Source organism: Heterodontus francisci, chromosome 16 (assembly GCF_036365525.1).
Source record: "Heterodontus francisci isolate sHetFra1 chromosome 16, sHetFra1.hap1, whole genome shotgun sequence".
Lineage (NCBI taxonomy): Eukaryota > Metazoa > Chordata > Chondrichthyes > Heterodontiformes > Heterodontidae > Heterodontus > Heterodontus francisci.
In genome coordinates this window covers 48,435,574-48,450,991 of record NC_090386.1, presented here as the reverse complement: position 1 = coordinate 48,450,991, position 15,418 = coordinate 48,435,574, and the positions used below count along the sequence as shown (strand labels likewise).

At 43.9% G+C, this 15,418-nt stretch overlaps 1 protein-coding gene across 8 annotated transcripts in view; it reads right to left on the bottom strand.

The window, feature by feature from the left end:
- LOC137378079 (teashirt homolog 2) overlaps positions 1 to 15,418 on the bottom strand; it is a 570,240-nt gene that overhangs the window by 173,121 nt on the left and 381,701 nt on the right. Inside the window, exon 4 of one of the 8 annotated variants that reach the window (XR_010976547.1) lies at positions 8,518 to 8,669. The exons of the other annotated variants lie outside the window; for them this stretch is intronic. The gene's annotated coding sequence lies outside the window, so the exon portion shown is untranslated. The remainder of the gene's footprint in view (positions 1 to 8,517; positions 8,670 to 15,418) is intronic. 8 annotated transcript variants of the gene reach the window in all.

Sequence of the window (15,418 nt, the reverse complement as noted above, 5' to 3'; positions counted from 1 at the left end):
CTATGCGATGAAAGCAGATCTTTCATCCAGTGTTAAATGAGGAAAATTTCTGCATTACCTTTTTTAATAACTTTAGATTGACATGGAAAATATTATTTAAAAACTGTAGCTTTAAGGGAATTGCTTTGTCCCTGTGTTAGGGGAGTGGACAAAAAAGTACCAAGTTAAGATGGGAGCTGACTTCCATTTGCCCAATTTAATACAAAGTTGTTTGTAGTTTGACCTGTGAATTAGCTAGGATATGGATTGGCGCGGATATGGATTCAATTATGTACTGTTAAAACATTAACAAGCATGCAACATTTGAATGAGTTGTGCACATAGGTTTGTCAAGTCATTCTATATTCAGGATTCTCCACTGTGTCTTTGAATTTGATTGATTGACAATACATAATTGAGAGGTCTTTAGATTAGGACAAATACTGGAAATTTCTCTTATGTATTTATTTCAGGTTACTTGTGAGGTTGAACTCCGAGGTAGACTGAGGAATTAGTTCACAAACATCTGTCATTGCATCAGGATGTCTACAAACATCTATTTCATCCACAAGTGGATAGTGTAAAAGATACTTTCTAAAGAACATCCTTTGATCCTTTGTGGACTGATTATGTTTTTATTGTTTCTAAGTGTTTATTACAGAAGTGATTTGCTGTCCCATACTGTTTCTGTGCATTATTTTACTTGTAAATAAATCTAACGACTGATTTTAGCCTGAAACTAATGGTATGACAGCATTGTATTTCCTGTCTTTGGACAAGATAGCAAAATATGATGGGCATTCCATGTAATTTCTGGCATTTGATGCTATATTTAAGTGGTAAATGTTAGTGCCGTGGCCCTCTCGTAGCCTATTGAACGTACTTCTTTGCCATGAGCAAACATTAAAAGTGCTGGATAAAGTGGTCTTAAATCTTCCTCTGGTGACACAGAGTTCAATGTTATGCTGCCATAATGTAATACATGTTGAGCATTGAGACAGTGAATATCTTCTTTAGCAATGGGATTAAAATCAATATGTAATGCATGAATAAAATCTTGCATTCAGCGTACAGGAGATTACAATCAAGATAATGCAGTTCATTTCAGTAACATATTACTGACAAGGTGTACTGAGGTAGCATATTAATAATGTAGGCCAAAGGTCAATTCATGGCCACAAAATTCCTATAGTATATTTTTAGTGCCACTAGGCTGATGGGATCAGGGTGGACTTGGAAACAGGATGCCACCAGGTATGGCCTTGTCTGTATGGCATTGAACAGACAGTTTATAGAATAAGTCTCATCAGTGTACATGACGATCTTGAGATGTTGAATGGTACAAGCAAGTGACCACTCTTGTAAATGTTTCCATTCTGGTGGCCATCAATTGCCAAAGAAGATCCACTTGAGTTGCACACCCAAAACTGCCATCCCTTCAAAGTGGGCAAAAGCAGGATAAAATATTGTGCAACCTTCATGTACCAGTAAATAATCCATTGCACAAGGGGTATTCTTATCAACACTATGATCATAAAATTTAGTGTTAAAATGTCCTCTCTTTTCCGTAAAACAGCTTATAGGGTAAGACTTTTTTCCATTGTAACATTCTGATGTGTTTTTCTGTACCATTTCATTAGCTAGGCTACAGTAGCATAGCAGCTATGTTACCGGACAAGTAAGCCAGAGGCCGCGGGTGGTTCATGAAGGTCCTTGAGGGAAGGAAATCAGCTTTCTGGATCCAGTCTGTCCTATATGTGACTCCAGTCCCACACCAATGTTGATTCTTAACTGCCCTTTGAAGTGACCTAGCTAGCCACTCAGCTGTATCAAACTGCTAGAAAGGACAGAATGCAGCGGTTAAAGGAAGGCCACCACCATCCTTTCAGTGCAACAAAGTATGGGCAATAAATAAAAACAGAAAGTGCTGGAATTACTCAGCAGGTCAGGCAGCATCTGTGGAGAGAGAAACAGAGTTAACGTTTCAGGTCTGTGACCTTTCATCAGAACTGGCAACGGTTAGAAAAGAATTAGGTTTTAAGCAAGTGAAGGGAGGGGGCGTGAGGAAGAGAACAAAGGGAAATATGTTTGATAGGGCAGAGGGCAAGAGAGATTAAATAACAAAGCTGGCCTGGGACAAAGGCAAAGAGTGTGTTAATGCTTGTGGTGAAAGACAAAATATTAGTCCAGAGAGAGTGTTAATAGCAGAATAATGAGCAGCTCTGACTACATGATGGGCAATAAATGTTGGCCTTGCTAGTGACAACCACATTCGAGAATACATTTTTAAAAATTCCCATGTATAATTTTGTGATGTGAGCGTGCTGATTTTAGATCTTTGTCTGATTGGTCAGGTTGGTCTGATCGGTCAATGAGTTTTTATGAACCAATGTGTATTATCCTCAATGACGGAAATGACTGTACCCTTTTGTTTTAATAGTAATTGGAACTGATGTGTTACCACAGCAGAAAAAGTACGCTGTTTATTAAATCAATATATTACATTTCACATTGCCTAGTTAGGCTTCAATTCTGCGGCAGTTCACAGCTTTGGATAATGCAATCTGCAAACTTTTTTGGGTACTGCACCTCACCAGCACTTAGTGAAATACCAATATATTTGTTGCCTGATTTGACATTTAGATATCCAATATTTAATGAATGATTAACATTATTAGAAAGATTTTTGTTTCTAAAATGCTGCCAAAGGTGACAGACTTGCTGAAGATGTGAAGAGGAATGAGCCACAGGTGTGGAGAGGACAATGCATTCATGGAAGTGGGAAGAGGAAGGATTCTGGGAGCCCCCTGGAAGTGTTATAACTCTGATCTTCTCGGTGTAGTGACCCCACATGTCCCTGCAATTAACTGGAATGACGTGCATCAAAACAGTGGCTGCCAAAAAAGAACATCAGATACAACAAACTCCTTTGAAGTGGAGTGACTATTATATAAGCAAAGGTGGTGGCCAGTTTTCACACAGCAAGGCCCCACAAACAACAATTCGGCTACAGGATTAGAATGAGAGAAACACAGCTAAATCAGATAGCCCCTATTCATTTCAATCACAGCTATTCCTCAAACTAAATCACTTAAAAACTTTCTAAAGTATTTGTTAGGATAAAAAAAATTGCTGTCAAGTCTCAAAAGTAACTTGACTGAACTATATATAATTAAATAAAATAGATATAATAATTCCTTCGACATTATAGATGTCAGGTTCCCTCTCTAAATTTACCTGAAATACCCCGCTCAATAAGACCACCCTGGGGTGAATAAAACAGAGGGTCATTACTGCTTGTTTTTTGATAAGCTTCTTAAATTGAGCCTTGCAGCACCATACCATCTTAGTCTTGCATACAATTTTCTTAATTTACAATATCTTCGGGGGCTAAACTCATTTATTCTCATGGAATTTCAATAGGAAAAGGCGTGGCTTTACCCCAATTGCTGCTATGACAGTAAATGTTGTCATCAGGATTAATCAACTTAATGAAGAGATGTGAATTTGTATTCTGACTTCTAAATTATTCATCAGCTTCAGCATTAAAAAATATATATTTTGAATAAATACCACAGCTGCTGAGCAAAGCTATAATTCTAGTGCTCGAAGAGTTAATAAATCAAATGGCCTGTGGTTTATGTATCACTTAAATTATCAGGACAGGAGGATTCAACTGATAAATAAGTGATGGGACTATTAATTAAAAGTAATGTGTTTTTGCTTTTTTCTGGCAATTTAAGGATATGCCACACTTGCTAGTTGGTCACAAGGGGAATCAAGGCACAGGCTTCTAGGAATGTTTTGTGTTCATCCAACCAAGAATATGTTAATGTACATTGCCCCATTACTGCACATCAGCATCATGAATAAGCAGCAATGCTAGCAAGGACCATACACTTAGCATCCTCTGATAACATATTTAATGACAGATTGATGGTAGATTTGCAAATGCGAACTGGCATCATTGTCACTAACTTCAGTTTTATTCCTGCTACGCAAGCATATTTATGTGCATAATTTGATTTCTCCACTGTGCTATTAGTACATTTTAATATTAACAATGCACTAAAGGATAAAGCTAAAGTTATAGTGATGTTTTGAATTCATTCAGCCAAACACAATGAGAAGAGATGACAACATTTTTAGAGCCACAGAGGGGTTTATGAGATAAAGGGGATTAGGAAAACTAATCAGAACTGATTAGAGTGAGAATAAAGTTCTATCAGGTTGAGGAAAAATGGAAAGCAAGACATAATATGGACAGCCAAGTGACTGGTCAGCGGTGGTTAGGGATGACTCAACCTTATATCGCACAGTACTGGTTGGAGAAAGATGGGTAAAAAGGCTGTGATAATGGCGATGATTTGTTTGACACACAGCCTGGCATTGTGATAACTATAGTAAATGCAAAATATCAACACCGAATATGAACTCCATTTTGGTGATTCCATAAAAAGTGCAGTAATGCTGACATGTGGCATGGACCTGTGCCAGGACCATAAGTTGGCAGGGCTGAATTTTAATATACAAATGCTGCTTCCTTATTTGACTAGTTTCCCTACAAATGCAAAATGTGCACAGACATGTAGGCCTGCAAGCTGACTGGGAGGATACATGCCCATAAAAGGGGAAACATTTTCCTCTTGCACTAAGCAATATTTCTGTGTTGTACAATGGCTATAAGTAGCAATTTGAGAACTATCCCTTTCAGTGATAAACTCTGGAAGTTCTGAAAACTGGAAGGCATTTGCAAGGCTGAGTTTGGAGGTGTGATGCCATCTGCCAGCAATAGCATTTTTTACGTCATTAGAACTATAGAAAAGTTACGGCACAGAAAGAGGCCATTCCGCCCATCGTGTCTGCGCCGGCTGAAAAGCTAGTCGCTCATTCTAATCCCACCTTCCAGCACTTAGTCCATAGCCTTGCAGGTTACAGCACGTCAGGTACAGGCCCAGGTACCTTTTAAATGAATTGAGGGTTTCTGCCTCCACCACTGATCCAGGCAGTGAATTCCAGACACCCACCACCCTTTGGATGAAAAGGTTTTTCCTCATGTCCCCTCTAATCCTTCTTCCAATCACCTTAAAACTGTGCCCCCTGGTAATTGACCTCTCTGCTAGGGGAAACAGGTCCTTCCTCTCTACTCTATCTAGGCGCCTCATAATTTTGTACACTTCAATTAAGTCACCCCTCAGCCTGCTCCGTTCTAAGGAAAACAACCCGAGCGTATCCAATCTTTACTCTTGGCTGTAATTTTCAAGCTCTGGCAACATTCTTTTAAATCTCCTCTGTACTCTCTCCAGAGCAATTATGTCCTTTCTGTAATGTGGTGACCAGAACTGTACGCAATACTCCAGCTGTGGCCTAACCAGCATTTTATACAGTTCCAGCATTACATCCTTGCTTTTGTATTCTATACCTCGGCCAATAAAAAAAAGTATTCCATATGCCTTCTTCACCACTATATTTACCTGTCCCGCCACCTTCAGGGACCTGTGGACATGCACTTCAAGGTCTCTCACTTCTTCTACCCCTCTCAATATCCTCCCATTTATTGTATATTCCCTTGCTTTGTTTGCCCTCCCCAAATGCATTACCTCACACTTCTCCGGATTGAATTCCATTTGCCACTTTTCCGCCCACTCAACCAAATTATTAATATCTTTCTGGAGTCTACGGCTATCCTCTTCACCATCAACTACAAGGCCAATTTTTGGGCCATCAGCAAATTTCCCAATCATGCTTCCCACATTTAAGTCCAAATCATTAATATATACCACAAACAGCAAGGGACCCAACACTGAGCCCTGTGGAATGCCACTGGAAACCACTTTCCATTCACAAAACCATCTATCGACCATTATGCTTTGTTTCCTGTCACTGAGCCAATTTTGGATCCAACCTGCCACATTCCCCTGAATCCCATAGGCTTCTACTTTTCTGTCCAATCTGCCCTGTGGAACCAGTCAAATGCCTTACTAAAATCTATGTAAACAACATCAACTGCACTACCCTCATCAATCCTCCTTGTTACTTCCTCAAAAAAAATTCAATTAAGTCAGTAAGACACAACCTTCCCTTAACAAATCCATGCTGACTAACCCTGATTAATCCGTGCCTTTCCAAGTGACAGTGTATTCTATCTCTCAGAATTGATTCTAATAAGTTACCCACCACTGAGGTCAGACTGACCTTTTTAAACAATGGTACAACATTTGCAGGCCTCCAATCCTCTGGTACCTCACCTGTATCTAATGAGGATTTGAAAATTATTCTCACTATTTTCTCACTATTCCCACTATTTCCTCCCTGGCTTCCTTTAACAGCCTGGGATACAATCCGTCCGACCCTGGTGATTTATCACTTTCAAGGATGTCAAACCCTCTAGTACTTCCTCTCTCATTATGCTTATCACATCTAATATTTCACACTCCTCCTCTTTAACTACAATGTCTGCATCATCCCTCTCCTTTGTGAAGACAGAGAAAAAGTACTCATTAAGAACCCTGCCCACATCTTCCGCATCCACGCATAAGTTACCTTGCACATCTCTAACAGGCCCTACCCTTTCCTTAGTTATCCTCTTGCTCTTAAAGCATCTTTGGGTTTTCCGTGATGTTACCTGCCAATATATTTTCATGTCTTTTTCATTCTGTCCTGTCCTCCTCTTCCCCTGGGCCACACTTATGTGCGACTTTCTCAAGGTTACTCTGAAGATGAGGGCCCAGGACACATTGGCATTACTGTTTCTTGTGCATAAAGCAGGCTATAACAAGGATTCTGCCTGCACCCAGCACCAGCCCAACCAAAAGCACCCCAGAGATGGCAACTAGTGAGTTCATGAAAGGGGCACTGGGTAAAACAACACCCACAGGTGAGGAGGAACAAGTGGAAGGCCAGGACATGAAGATGACAGACCACAGCAGGCTGTGAGTCAACAGTGAGTCCTCACAACATGAGCAACGGATTGTTATCTGACTGGGCCTACTTTCAAATGTGAGTTGATGCAAGAGCGCAAGAAATTAGGTTCAACCTTAAGTGTAGGCCATAAATAGGCCAAAGCACTTGTGCAAGACTGTGCAGCAAAGCACCTCGGACATCACTGCAGTGCTGCAGGAGGGACTTTCTCAAAGATAAAGCACCATAGAGTGAGTCTGATCTTCAAAGCATCTGCAGGTGAGCCAAATGTAGCGAAAGGATGAAATACAGAACAATATTTTCTCACAAGCATTCTGACTGTTGCCATTGGGACCTTGGAGACCTATGCACAAAATTCAGTTGGTGTCAGATAGAACAGACATGGAGATCATTTGTAAAGAACATGGTGGGCTTGACTCAGATTGTAAATACTATATGGCCTATTCTTATAGCAGCCCAGCAGATTTCACATGTGGCATGCAGCATCCGTGGTGTGGCTGTAAAGGATGGAAAGAGTGGCTGCGCATTTTCTTACCGTAGTCAGAACTCACAAAGAATTCAGCAAGTGCCTGTGAACAGGCAGGTGCTGGCAGCCACTGTTTTGATACAGTTCCAGCTATTACAGGGATGTTTGGAGTTACTATGCCTAGAACATCAGAGTTGTAACAAACCCAGGAGTCTCACAGTACCCCATCTCTTCCTGGATCCTCAATTGCATTGTCACCTCCTAATTTTGTGTCTACCTCTCCATGTCCATGGCTCATTGTTACTCAACATTTGTCATCATTAGCGTGCTGATAATTTCAAACTCCTATTCACTATAGTTTTGAAAGGGAAAAGGTTATGTTTTCATCATCTCCAGAATTAAAATTCTTTGTTCCCTTGCGTTCTTTTGTCCACCTTTACAAATTCCAATTAATTTGCAACTTCATGATAGCAGTCCTTTCTCACAAAAAGTCCTGCACTTTTATCAGTACTGTCATTGGTGAACTTCATTGACTCCCTGTCTCCCAGCTCACTGAGATAAAGGTGGTCATTCTCATTTGCAAATACATCCACAGTCTCATGATTTGTTAAGTGATCTCCAGCTGTAAATCCCATCTCACCCTCTTCACCTCCCACAATGAAGTACTGTTCAATCCTTACTCCACGATTGGTGATCAATTTTTTATTCACTACACTTCTTCTCAATGAAAGTCTCAACAGCACTTTGCCTTGTAAGCTCTTTTCCTTCCTTCAGAAGTCTCTCGCAAACCTCTCTCTTTCCACACTTTCTATTCAAGTCCTTTTAGTCCTTTCCAAGATGTAAAACAAAATTCAATTGATCTGATGTAGGCTCAAAAATAAATAAACATGAAAGATACTGCATGTCTTAAAAATTCAATTGTTTCAACAATGTCTCTTAGGAAAGAGAATCTGCAACCTCAACCTAATCTGGCCTGTATTTGGCTCTATTCTGCACTATGCAGTTGACTCTTAATGCCCTATAGAGTGGCCTAACCAGCCACTCAGTTGTAAAGAAAATAATTGCTAGAATGAGGCCACCAACTTCACAGGGAATTTGGAAATGGGTAAGAAATGCAGCTTTGTAGAACAAATATAACAAAAATTTCCTACTTAGCTTCCTCCTCCCTACTCGAAAGCATTCCATGGCATTCTTCATGTAGGTCATGTCTAAACTCGGATAGCCAGTTCCTCTCACTTTGTTCAACAGCTATTTGATTTATCATCAGCATTCACAACTTCAGGGGGCAAGGTCATACCTAGTTCTGAACAGAAGGTTGCAATGGAAGATAAGTGATGTTACAGCCATAAAGATTTACAATACAGATGTAAGCCACTCAATTTGTGTTTATGTAGCTCTTTGCTGGAGCAATACAAAACTAATCCCACTGCCCCATTCTCTCTATGCTTCCAAGCTTCAAATATTTATTCACTGTTTCCTTAAGAGATGCCTTTGTCTCAACTTCTTCCTGCAATTTGCAAGTATTCCAGGCTCCAACAATTCTAAGCTTTCTCTAACCTATCTCCTCGCACTCTTAGTGCGTTTTAAATTGATGACTCCTTGTCAATAACTCCCAACCAGAGGAAATAGTAGGGGTAGTTTTAACTCCCAAAATGGTTTGGATGGGAGGTTAAAAAGCTAACATTCTGAAACAAGAGCCCAACCTGCCTCGAACCTGTCCACTTTCAGTTTTAACGGAGGTGAAGCGACCGATCCGCTCTCAGGAGGTGGCTTTTGATCAGGCTACTTGCCTTCATTTTAACAGTGATTCTATTTTTAACCACAGATGGCTAGGTTTCCCCGGCTTTGGGAAATCACCAGCTGCAAGGAGGCAAGAAAGTCTGAATCCATGAATTTAGTGCCTTTACAGCATAGCTTGGAGGCCAGGAGGAGCAGGAATGTTCCCCCAGGACTAGCAAGCCTACCAGTAAACCCAACCCCTGTGATCCTTCTGCTCCTCTGCTCCCCACTACCACGATCAGACACCCACCAACCACTATCTGCACCCCGCCGGCTGACCACTATCTCCCACCCTGATGATCGGACCACTTGACCACCATTTGCACTGTCCTCACTCCTCCATGATTGGACACCCCCACCACCACGATCTCTTCCACCCCCTCTTCCTCACCCACTAGACCTACTTGCTCTCAGCTCGGCTGAAGCCATGAGTTGCAGGCTTTCTTGCCCAATAGGCCTCGCCATTCTCCCTCCTCAGCCACTCGTTCCTCACTTTACCCCCATCCAACCTTCCCCAACCTGTCGTCCACTCGTTCCCGCTTCACCTCCACCCCCCCCCCCACACCCTGACCTGTCAGCCACTCGCTCCCCATCTCACCACTTTTCCTCCCTTTGCCCTGTCTCTGCTCCCCACTCCATCCCACGATCGCCATCTCTCTTCCCTGCACGGAGGAAGCGGGGGAGAGAGAGAGTGACAAGATAGGCAGGGGAGAGAAGGAAGACTGCAAGCGGGAGGGAGTGGGGAGCAGAAGTGGGAGGGAGCGGGAGTGGGGAGCAGAGCAGAGGGAAGGAAGCAGGGAGGCGAATGGGGGAGAAGTGGTAAGGCGGGGAGCGAGCGGCGAGCAGACGGGCGCGGGGGGCAGTGGCGAAGAGAAGTGCCATGGCAGGAGGGAGCGGGGTACTGCTGGGGGTGGGAATGGAGGTGGTGTTTGCAGCCACTGGGAATTTGAGTTTCATTTGTTTTTGTGATTAAATTGAGCAGCGCCATCTTTATTACCGGCAGCTGGCAAAAACATCACAGACTGTGATGTTTCAGTGCATGAAGCTGCATTTGTGCATGTCCAAGTATTCCGTCACCTAGTGGTTGCATTGTCATCATTAATTACAGTCATCCTCGTTATTCAGCAGATTTCAAGATTGTGCTTCAAAATGGCCAAGCTCAAGAAATATTTGCGAGTGGTGAGTGGGAGAAAGAACCACATCCAACCTCTCTAGATTGGGCAACACCCATTTACCCCACCAGTCAACTGCCTATTCCTGCTGCCAGTGTCCTCACAACTACATCTGCAGAGGGTGAACACATCTTATTTTAGCAGATGATTAGGTGGAGGCACCTTTCCCAGACCCATTGGCATCACTAAGATGAATATCCAACTAAATATTATGTTGAATGCTTCCTTGTGAGCAGTCTAATCATGTTATGCTATGCTTTCAGTGTTACTGCTTGAAACAGTGCATCTCAGTGTGATCATGAGGCAGATCAGAGCCTGGGGGTTAGCTACACCTGCCAAATGCCACCAAGCATGACTGCAGTCACTGGCACACAACCTGGTAATGACTGTGAGGAAATGTCTTTTTAGGGTCTGGGTCAGCACAGAAACAGATGCACAGCTGTGGCACTGACACAAAGACACTTGTAACCACCATGCAGCTTAGTGCTGACGCAAACAATAACAGTAATAGCTGTGGTCTGAAACTTTACTCCACCCTCTTGCGCTCTGTCTAATGCTCAAAACTTGAGATTCTTTTCCCTTCATTGATGTTCCTTTCTTCTTAATTTCTTGCTTCCTCTGTCTCCACACAAGCTGCAAATGGAGTATCGTGATCTTTTTAGGCCCCACAAAGACTTCCAAAATTTTTCACCCCCTGTTATGATATTCTTCTTTAACTGTCCTCTTCGCTGTTACCCCACCATTACCTGGAAAGTTGGGTCACGCTACAGGTAAAGTAGGATGGCACACACACAGGGCTGAATTTTACCGGCCCCTCGATGCCATAGATAGTGACGTGGGGGCCGGTAAAATGCTGCGGGCAGAGGCAAGCCTCAACCCGCGATGTCGAGACGAGCCTGCTGCATTTTACCAGCGGCGGGACCTCGGTGCGGCCCCCCCCGCACGACAGCGGCACCACAATCAACATATGGTAATGATTATTTACCTATGTTGATTATGCAGCCCGCCGCCTCTCCAACGACACTGCTGGATTTTTTGTTGAACGGGCGGCCGTCACGTGCCATCCCATTCACGATCTGAAAAGCTGGCGGGTCCTCACTCTGCATTATGGAAGGGAGAAGAGAGGGGGGATATGCAGGGGTCTAACTCTGTATTAGGGAAGGTAAGAGGGAGGAGGGGGGGATACACAGGGGCCGCACTCTGCATTCTGGAAAGGAAGTGGGGGATATGCAGGGGTCTAACTCTGCATTCTGGAAGGGAGGGGGGGTGGATTACACAGGGGTCGCACTCTGCATTCTGGAAAGGAAGTGGGGGATATGCAGGGGTCTAACTCTGCATTCTGGAAGGGAGGGGGGGGGATTACACAGGGGTCGCACTCTGCATTCTGGAAAGGAAGGGAGGGATATGCAGGGGTCTAACTCTGCATTCTGGAAGGGAGGAGGGGGGGTGGGATACACAGGGGTCACATGCTGCATTATGAAAGGGAGGGGGTCTGGGATTACTGGATGGAAAGCTGTGCTGGCATGAAGGGAGGTACTGTGTACCATCCCTCCGTTAACAGTGTATGCTCTGTGTTTTTGAGGAGGCAATGGCCACTCGGCACCCTGTGTGTGGGAGGGTGCCAGCAAGGGCAGGAGCATTAAGGTTTTATGGATGGTGGGGGCAATCGATTCAGCTGGTAGGATCTTGATGTGGTCATGCTGTGCCACTCTGAGTGTTGGTCAAGATGGGCAATGTCATGGCACGCTACATAGTTGATCCAGGAAAGCAGCTGATGAACCCTTCAACACCAATCCATGCCCTGTTAGGAACCTTCGAATACATGCAGATTCAACTTTATTTATCACACAGAAATAGGTATGGCTCATCCTACATTATGTGATCCTCTGCACGTGAGGATCCGTTTGCGCCAGAGGCAATATCAACAGGCAGATGTGATCCACGTAGAGGCCCCCAGTTGTGAGCAGCAGCCCCCAAGGGGAGCCCGCCATTACAGTTGCCATGCATCTACAGGTCCCACATGACATGCCATCGGATGTCAGAGCACCAGTGTCAGAGGAGATTGCGCATATAGAGAGGGTGGTTACACGTCTCTGTGCCCTGCTCAAGGATGACCTGGAGCCCATGGGCTCTGGTGGACATCCCATGCCTTTGTTCCTCATAGTGGCAGTGGTTCTCAAGCCTGATGCCTCTGTAGCCTTTTAGGGGCCCATCAGAGACCTTAATGGGGTCACACAGTCAATAGTGCACCACTGCATCAGGGAGGTCACCAATGCCCTGCACCGGAGGGCCAGTGAGGATGTCAGCTTCAGGAAGGACTCTCACAGCCAGGCCCAGAGGGCCATTGGTTCTGGCACCATTGCCGGAGAACCATAGGTTGTAATGTTCATAGAATGCACTCATGTGGCCAACAGGCCTCCCGCCAGGCTACCAACTGCAGACGTCACATTAAAGAAGCCCTCTCAATCTAGGTGAAGCTGGTATATGAACATCGCAGATGCTTGCAGCGAATGTGTGACCGCTTCTCAGGCAGCTGCCATGACACCTGGGAGTTGTGCCAGTCCCGGCTGCCACCGCTGTTCACTAAACTGGCTCAGATGGAGGGGGTGGCTTCTTGGAGATAAGGGCTATCCCTTGCAGACATGGCTCCTGACACCAGTGAGAGACTCTACCACTGCTGCAGAGGAGAGATACAACGCCAGCCACTGAGCTACACGAGCTATAACTGAGCAAGAGATCGGCATACTGAAAGAGCGCCTCCAATGCCTGTATGGATAGGGTGATGCCCTGTACTACGGGCCAAAAAGGCCAGCTCCTTTCTTTGCTGCTCTGCACATCTATGCACCCAATAGGCTTGGCATGATGAGGAGAGACATCAACAAGATTCCTCCTCGGACTATGAGGACGCTGAGGACCTACAACATGAAAGACGCACGGAAGGGCAGATGGCACCCAGGCTCTGCACACAGGGCTAGCAGTGAGGTAGGGATGTACGGCAGTGGGATATCAGACAAAGGCTGTCTGCCCCATAGGAACTGACATGAGCTCTGCAAGCCACACATTACCCTTGCTCACCTGCTGTGCACCAGTCCACATCTGCAGCATCCCTGCTTAAACCATTAGAGGCAGCAGCTGACTGAGCCAATGTCCATGTCACTGCATCCGTGGAGATGCTCATGTGTAATGGTGGCATGGCAATGATGTTACTCCATATGTTGGCTCTTCTGAAGGGCTGTGACACCCGTGCATTCCCATTTGTGTCAGTGTGTTCTCTGTGAACCTCTGTAATACCTTTTATGGTCTATTTAAGTCTCACGTCCTGGAATGTGAAAACTTAAGATTATTCACCCAGGTGCAGCATGCCTACAAGAAGGAATTTTACACTTGAATGGGAAAAGAGGATCGCAACTTCATAGGGAAAAGAGGATCGCAACTTCATAGGACACTGGGACACAGCAGGGTAAGTATGTGGCAGCAAAGCAGAAAGTGCTGGGGTCACTCAGCAGGTCAGGCAGCATCTGTGGAGAGAGAAGCAGAGTAAACTTTCAGGTCTGTGAGCTTGGATACTGCCTGACCTGCTGGATTTCTGCAGCACTTCCTGCTTTGTCGCCAGATTGATAGCAGCCCCACTCTTCAGCAGTCAGGTAAGTATTTTTTGACAGCTGTCAGGACCCCAGCACCTGCTGCGCAACTGTCAAAACATTCCTTACTGTGCCGAATGTCCCGTTTCTCCCCAAGTAATATCGGGGCGGGTGGATCGGCGCAGCGATGCTAATGAGCCCACGCGTGTAATATTGCGGCGGCCGCTAAATCCAGGCACTGCACTGAGTTGAAAGGGCGCCGCCGTGGAGCATGGTGCCCGAATAAAAGTCAGCCCACAGTTTGCAAAGCCTACCCACATACAAAATAAGATGCTAGCAGAGTAGCAAAAATGCTATTCTGTTTATAATTGTATTTATTTTACAATAAGTTGTGGTAACTTTCAATTGGCAGATTGTTGATTGTAGAAATAAACATTCCCCTGACAAAAAAGCCAGTTAAGGAACACAGTAACCCCCTTGACAGCAGAGGTTTGTTCCACATATTCAACAATTGTATAGTATAATAGCAAAGTTGTTTTTAATGCAAAGAAAGAACTTGCATTTATATAGCACATTTCACAACCTCAGGATGCCTCAAAGCACTTCACAGCCAATGAAGTACCTTTGCAAAATGCAGGCACATTCAACACATTTGCAAGCCCTTACGCAAAAACACTGCTTCCAAGAACTAGCACAAAAAATATTGCGGCATCAAAAAATGAAATTCTTTGACACCTAGAAACCAAAAAGCCTCATCCTCAAATTGTCAACTTGGCTCTTGCAAACAGGTTGGTTGCCCACCCCCTGTCACACCTTCAGTAAAACTGGAAGTGGGTGGGTAGGATGGGGGGGGGTGGGGGATTGGGGTTTGGGATTCAGATTTTTAGCATTTTTACATCCCAAACCTGCCCATTTTTGGAGGTTAAAATTCTGCCCGATATATTTGGTTATGAACATGTTACGTAACTAAGATTTGGAAAAAAAAAGTACACTATCACAGAGCTATTGTCTTGAAGTACCTCTATTTAGGTAAACTTACTGTAATAAGTAAATGAAGTTTAACATGATAGGTCATTTGCAACCTAATCTCCATTGTGCATTGAGTTTTCAGGCACTTACAAACATAAAATGTTGTTTTGTTACCACATCATCATATAAACATAGTAGAAAAGCTGATCATAATTACTCTGGGCAATAAAGGGAATCCACCTTCAACCAGTGAAAACTGCATTCCAAATCCATGTATCAGCATCAGAATTCTAACTATGTATGAGCTTGGCCAACAACATAACAAAACGAGAAAACAATTTTACACCTTATGCTCTACCATTAACGAAAATGACACTTGTTTTTTAACTTGACAGTAAATCACAAGGCATTTTGAAGAATGTAGTTGCTTTAGAGAAATGTCATTTTTTTTTTAGATTTCCTGGTCAGGTATTTTCAAATACTTGCTGTGCTGTATGATGACAGCATAATGATACAGCCCCATAAAGTATGGGAGTAATTTTAACCAATCC